Source organism: Acipenser ruthenus, chromosome 32 (assembly GCF_902713425.1).
Source record: "Acipenser ruthenus chromosome 32, fAciRut3.2 maternal haplotype, whole genome shotgun sequence".
Classification (NCBI taxonomy): domain Eukaryota; kingdom Metazoa; phylum Chordata; class Actinopteri; order Acipenseriformes; family Acipenseridae; genus Acipenser; species Acipenser ruthenus.
In genome coordinates, this window is record NC_081220.1 from 11,779,344 (window position 1) to 11,787,042 (window position 7,699).

The window sequence follows — 7,699 nt, forward strand, 5'->3', positions numbered from 1 at the left end:
CTACAGTCTCCTGAAACCAAGTTCCAAGCCCCAGAGCGGCTCCGTGTCCCCTCAGCTTTAAATAGGCATTGTGTCTGAAAATATAGACCATTGGGATAGATGTCTCTATGCTGATTAAGCAATAGCGTGTCTGAAAATGCATGTCATTATTCCCTTATAAAAGTGCCATAGTACAAGCAAAGCAGTGTGATAACGCACAGTGAAACCAGAGAGGTCTGAGAAGCATTGTAAAGCACAGAGAGGTGTGGTAAAGCATAGGGAAGCATTGTAAAGCACAGAGAGGTGTGGTAAAGCATAGGGAAGCATTGTAAAGCACAGATAGGTATGATAAAGCACAGGGAAGCATTGTAAAGCACAGAGAGGTATGGTAAAGCATAGAGAAGCATTGTAAAGCACAGAGAGGTCTGGTAAAGCATAGGGAAGCTTTGTATTATAAAACCTGGCAAAGCAGGGTAAACTAGTAAATTCATACATAAACATGGGAAAAGCATGGGGGGACAACTGCAAAATTGCCGCGCAAATGTACCCTGGTAACGTATTTGTATAAGGGTACCCTGCAGTAATACTTTACGGCTTTTGCAATTGGAACCCTGGTTTCTGTAGGTTCTATAAAGAGACATTCTTAAATATTGGACACTAGAAGGAAGGATTCTATAGAATGCGTTTAAAGGGTTCGAAATAGAATCATTAGAAGTTCTATAATTGGAGTTTTAATATTTGTAATTCCTCGTTTGCAGTCCAAAACGCATAAATGTAAAAACAAATTGCTAAAAAAAAAAAAAAAAAAAAAAAAACTCAGGGCCCTAACTACCCTGCTTTACATTCAGAGACAGAAGCTGACAAATGAAATCAAACAATATGTGATGATGATAATTATTTTTTCATTTATAATCAGAGAATAATAAGAGCACGCTTTGGGTTTACAATGAGAGTGAACAGCAGAAAGTGAGCGGTGTGAAGAGTAACGATAACATTTGATCCCTGACGTCAGCAACTTCACTTTGTTTTTCAAGGTGACTAAACTTACAATATATTTGTTTATTCAAAGACCCCCTGACTGTCCCGAGTGTGGAGTTATACTCTCCGGGTCTGTTTGAAGGCGATTCGGACTGGACCGAGCCGGTTCCGGTGCTGTGTTTGGTGAGAGACACGTCTCCGGGGCGGCACCGAGTCCTCTGGACTATCGGCGCCGAGGCAGACGCGCCGGGCATCGCGGAGGAGGGAGAGATCGAACCCGACGGGTCCTATAGCGTGCGCAGCTACGTCACAATCAGCGCAGATCATTGGAACAGCGGCGCTGTAAAGTGCGAGGTTTACAACAACATCACCAACGTCACAGAAAAAGTCTCCGCGTCACTCCGAAGGCAAGGTGAATTACGTAGCTGAAGGGTCATTATTTGAAATTTGAGCAGAAAAAAGTTACAATGTAAAAAAGCTGCTTTTGCATATTCTGTTAAAGAACACACACTTAAAAACACAAAACATAGTGTGATAATGATAATAATAATAATAATAATAATAATAATAATAATAATAATAATAATAATAATAATAATAATAATAATAATAACACATTATAATGTGTATTGTTAATATCTGCGGTGCATGTTTGGTTACAGATTGCGTTCCTGTGTTGTTTTACGGACTGCCCCCCGTTCTCCTGCTAATTCTGGTCCTGGTGTCTGTGGCGTGTGTTTACAGAAGACTTCATAAAACTAAAACCGGTAACTGCTGGATATTCTCTTTGTGATCGCTGGTGTTTCTGCATTTGAAATATCCGCATATCATTCATATCATATACACTAGACCCTGTTTATTACATTTTACTGAACTGTGAAGTATTATTATAATAAAGAGGCTTGGTGGTCCAGTGTTTAAAGAAAGGGGCTTGGTACCCCAGAAGTTCCTGGTTCAAATCCCAGCTCAGCCCATGACTCACTGTGTGTGACCCGAGCAAGTCACTGAACCTCCTTGCACTCCGTCCTTCAGATGAGATGTAAAACAAACAAGATCCAATTGGAAGTCACTCTGCAGCAGCAGCAGTGGTTGTTGATGATGCATAGTTCACCCCCTAGTCTCTGTAAGTTGCTGTGGATGAACGCGTCTGCCAATGAATAATAATAATAATAATAATAATAATATTAATAATAATAATAATAATAATAATAAAAAGCCTGTTTTGTTTATTTGATTGCATTTTTACTGAACTATAAAGTCTTGCTATAATAACATGTTTTTTTTTTTTACAATCTATAGATCACAAGTCCAGCGATGCTCCCTGCCGTCCCCAGCGCCCCGCCCGACACAGAACAGTCCAGGATTACTCGGTAAACGATCTGATTCAGGGTTGTATTTATTTATTGATAGACAAAGAGAAGGAGAGGCGATACCTTTCATTGGACTAACTAAACAATAATTAATCCCAGGCTTTCAAGACCTCAAGGTTTCTTCTTTAGATGAAAGTAGAAAAGATAGATTATTAATGCAGATAGGGATTCTCAACCAGTTCACAAATCATAGTCAATACATTTATAGAAGATATTAAACCAAAACAAAATACCTGCTATATGTAGCACATACTTGTGTCTAATTACGATGTGGCTTGTGTACAGTAATATGTAACCAATGCACTATTGCAATACTAATATGCCATTGTAGATATAACTTGTGATCCTAACTTGCTGCATCCTAGTAGTATTACTGTACTTAATGTAAACTACACTGTATTTAAATATGAGGCTTGCATTGTAACCCTGTGCTGTCCTCTAACACCTGAACCCTTTCTCTTTCTTCTCAGACGGAGTACGCATCGCTCAATCTGTGATGCTGATCTATAAATGCAGCCGTGGAGATGTTTGTATTGTGGAGAGAGAGAGAGAGAGAGAGAGAGAGAGAGAGAGAGAGAGGGAGAGAGGGGGAGAGAGAGAGAGAGAGCTGTATACTCTTTCAATTCCAAGTCCAATTCTCTGTGCATTTACATAGTAGTTAGTAAATACATGCGTAACACAATTACAATGTTATTTTGCATTGTTACAATGTACTTACAGTGGAAATCTCTGTGCTTGATATAACCCTATCCCTAACACTAACCCTAACCCTTTGCTGATACCGCTGTGTACTTGCATATATTGTGCAAAAAGACATCCACACTAAGCACTTTGTAACTATGCATAATACCATTGTAATGATGTGCCAGTCTGCATGCATTTACCAAATACAAAGTAATGAGAGACACTTCATGTAAAATATTAAATTTGCAGACGACACAAAAATAGGAGGAGTGGCAAACTCTGTTGCAGCAGCAAAGGTCATTTAAAATAATCTAGACAGCATTCAGTACTGGGCAGACACATGGCAAATGACATTTAATAGAGAAAAGTGTAACGTATTGCACGCAGGCAATAAAAATGTGCATTATAAATATCATATGGGAGACACTGAAATTAAAGAAGGGAACTATGAAAAAGACCTAGGAGTTTATGTTGACTCAGAAATGTCTTCATCTAGACAATGTGGGGAAGCTATAAAAAAGGCCAACAAGATGCTCGGATATATTGTGAGAAGTGTTGAATTTAAATCAAGGGAAGTAATGTTAAAACTTTACAATGCATTAGTAAGACCTCAGAATATTGTGTTCAGTTCTGGTCACCTCGTTACAAAAAGGATATTGCTGCTCTAGAAAGAGTGCAAAGAAGAACAACCAGAATTATCCCGGATTTAAAAGGCATGTTGTTTGCAGACAGGCTAAAAGAATTTAATCTATTCAGTCTTGAACAAAGAAGACTACGTGGTGATCTGATTCAAACATTCAAAATCCTAAAAGGTATAGACAATGTCGACCCAGGGGACTTTTTCGATCTGAAAAAAGAAACAAGGACCAGGGGTCACAAATGGTGATTAGATAAAGGTGCATTCAGAACAGAAATTAGAAGGCACTTTTTTATACAGAGAATTGTGTGGGTCTGGAACCAACTCCCCAGTAATGTTGTTGAAGCTGACACCCTGTGATCCTTCAAGAAGCTGCTTGATGAGATTCTGGGATCAATAAGCTACTAACAACCAAACGAGCAAGATGGGCTGAATGTCCTCCTCTCGTTTGTAAATGTTCTTATGTTCTTATGTTCTTATGTTCTTTTGTATTTTTGTATTTGTATTGAAATGAACTTTAAACAGCCGGACTCAATTTCAAGCAAGCCTCTCATGCTGCACGCCCACAAATCTTTTTTTTTCTTTCTTTGTTGTATTCTAAACATCTTGTATATTATTATGATATCATATAAAAACATATTTTGCTGAAGTACTAATAATAGTCACTGTATTTGAATAATTGTACATTTAAATAGTACTAATAATAAAAATAAAAGTGTCTGTGAAAAAGAATTTGAACAGGTGCCGTCTTCTTCGGTGTGTTGTGAGAATCATGAGATGTGATCCATATTAAAAGGTGATGTTGTTTGAAGATAGCGCTCCCATTCATACAAGTACAGGAACACTAAGAATCTTAACATGAGTGCGATTGCACATGTGGGGCTACCTGGGATTCGATTTCCATTGAAGTTTAAGTTTATTTCTGCAACCCCTCAGTAGTTCATTAAAGGTGCAACCACTCCCATAGTAATTATTACATTGTGTGTGTGTCGTCATTGGAAGGGAAAATGTACAGACCCCAATGCAGGGGAGTTCAATGATTTAAATGTATTAACTGAAAGCAGCGCCCACCCCCCCAAATGCAAAAAAGCACCGATTCTAATCCAGCATGCACGTTCACGATATGAAGCATGCAAGGAGCCGCCTTTGTGCAGAAATACCCTTCTGCCGATTGCAGTCTAGTGGAAAATCACCTCGCGCTGAGAGAGCTCGTTGCGGGTTTTGACAACACGCGTCTGCACTGAATACCTTGTGAAAGCAGCGTGCATTAAACCGCTCCACAGCCTCTATGTTAATACACACAGGAGGACAGAATAACTGAATACACCTGCTGACCGCAACAGAACCACGAGTTAAAAACACACGCGTGCCCACATGGAAACACTAGAGCAGGGTGCGTGCATGTATTTTATTTCTCTAATATTGGTTTGTTTGCGCGTCTTTATGAATTCATAAAATGACCACAACGTGTTTATTTTTAGAGGATATGAATAGAAAAACAAAACACGAGATTATTTTGAGGGACAAAAAATACAATCAATTAATTGATCAGTCTTTTAATACTAGAAACCACAGGCTTTATTGGCGAAAGAAATTGCGCATTGCAGAATTTGCTAATAAAAGCATTTTTTTTTTTTTTTATTAAGGGAGTTATTCAGTTAATAGTTAATACTAATATAGTTAATATATAATATAGTTCATATTATATTATATTCAAGCTGTTCTGAAAACGCTTATGGTATCTTTAAAATCATACAGTTCAATATAATTTGTGCAGCTTTACGCCTAAAGATCCACACAAGACTCGAGGTGTCAGGTTGCAGCACCGAATTAGCGAGCCTTTAGAACCTTGTGCCCGATCTGCGTGCTTCAGAACAGGAGGGGATGTCATTGTTATAAAACGAGAAGCAAATTCGACAACACCGACGCGCTGAAGCGACCATTAAACACGACCCAGACTATTAGTAAATTGCATTTGAAAATAAAACAGAACCGGAGCAGTCTGTGATGAAAGCGCCCCTTTTGCTGCTGAACGCTTTGTTTAAAGGAGCTGTTTCAGACTGAAAATGAAATGCAAACTCTGCGTGTTAACTCGGCACAGTGAGCTGCAATCCCCTATTGACTGAAATAGCAACATACTTTCATGTGGATTTTAATAAGCCTGTTCCACGACGCACGGCAATGCACGCTGAAGCATTGTAAAAACTAAAACAATCCGCGACTCTACATCAAGACTAGCTTCCAGACTCCACAATGAAATGCACGAGTGTCTTGAGATTATTAATGATAAAGTGAACCTTATTATTATTATTATTATTATTATTATTATTATTATTATTATTATTATTATTATTATTATTATTATTATTATTATTATTATTATAGTATTTGGTATACGGTGCTCTTTCCAAATGTGTGCGTTTCAGATATATTCATTCTTTAGTTTTCTGTTGTTTTTCAGATATTTGTTTTATTATTTAAATTATATTGTAATTGTAATATAAAGACACCTGGTCCCAGGACTCAGTGACATGAGCGAGGTGGGTGTGTGGGTGTGTGGGTGTGTGGGTGTTGGGGGTGTTGGGGGTGTGTGTTGGGGGGGGGTGTGGGGGGAGGGGTGTGTAACGGTATCGACGCGCACTATAGCCGTTAATCGGGTTTCAGTGCTTGTGGTTTATTATTTTCCACTGAAGATCAGCACCAACGCGTGGTCGTTTCAGACAGACGAATCGATCAATAAGGTGCAAAAACCACCCATGCAATTTTCATTTTAATCTTTTGTTATATATAAATATATCTAAGTATTGTTCTGAGTGTTTTGAGACAGGAAATAACAGACAGCCTCTCTTCTCTTGCGCAGTAAGGTCCCCTTCCCGCTCAGAACCAGACTCGACCGCCACGCCTGTCTGATCCACACAGCACCGCGCTTCTTTCCGTGTCTACAGAGCCCTGTGAGGCGGATTGCAAACGAGCGCCTTGTCTCAATGGAGCGCTTAGTGCGTAATAGAATGATCCGCATTCTAACTGTGGCAATATTCTATTCTGAAGGCAAGTCTTTATTTATTTATTTATTTATTTATGTACTCCGTCTGAGAAGAACGAGAAATTATTATTATTATTATTATTATTATTATTATTATTATTATTATTATTATTATTATTATTATTATTACCTCCACCGTTTGCTTTCAAACTGTCACTGAAAAATGTGAACATTAAAATATAATAATAATAATAATAATAATAATAATAATAATAATAATAATAATAATAATAACTAACCCTATCCCTAACATTAACCCTAAAGCTTTGCTGATACAATTGTGTGCTTGCGTATATCGTGCATTGTAAGTGTGCATAATATCACTGTAACTATGTGTAAGTAATGCTAAGCATGTATACAAATACACAGCAATCAGAGACACTTCATGTAAAGTGTTTACAATTACTGGAAGAATTCTTCTTTAAATCGCATGGCGCAATATCTTGCTCTTAATTGTATTATCACTTGTACTGTGATACTTGAAATGTATTTGCTTACGATTGTAAGTCGCCCTGGATAAGGGTGTCTGCTAAGAAATAAATAATAATAATAATAATAATAATAATAATAATAATAATAATAATAATAATAATAATAATAATAATAGGAGATGCATCCTCAACATTAGTCCTGTTTTATTATAAACTCATGTTATCTGTGTCTCATTTATTATCATTTTTTTGCAGTTTTTCTTTTTCTCAGTGCAAATCCCGCTTATTATTTCGCTCGGGTCGGACAGCTCGTTACCGTACCCTGTGTCTTCGAATCTACCGATCAGGTCCGCTGGTTCCGAGACAACGCGAGCGGGGGACTGAGCGAGCCATTCCCTGGTGAATGCGGAGATCCGGGCTCCCAATGCAGGATCACCAGCACCGTAGAGAGCAATAGAGTCACGTTAACAATCCGGGACACGCAGAGAAACGATAGCGGGCGATATTACTGCGCTGAAGGCAGTGGCGGCTCTTTGAGATTCTCAAACGCGTCCGTTGTGATCGTGTCTGGAGGTGA

General features: G+C 38.3%; 1 long non-coding RNA gene across 1 annotated transcript; it reads left to right on the plus strand.

Moving 5' to 3' along the window:
* Positions 1–1,058: 1,058 nt before the first annotated feature.
* On the plus strand, positions 1,059–3,577 carry LOC117970226 (uncharacterized). The gene is made up of 4 exons (XR_009309734.1): positions 1,059–1,369; positions 1,620–1,724; positions 2,257–2,327; positions 2,798–3,577. It is a non-coding gene; the product is annotated as an uncharacterized LOC117970226 (long non-coding RNA).
* The last annotated feature ends 4,122 nt before the right edge of the window (positions 3,578–7,699 follow it).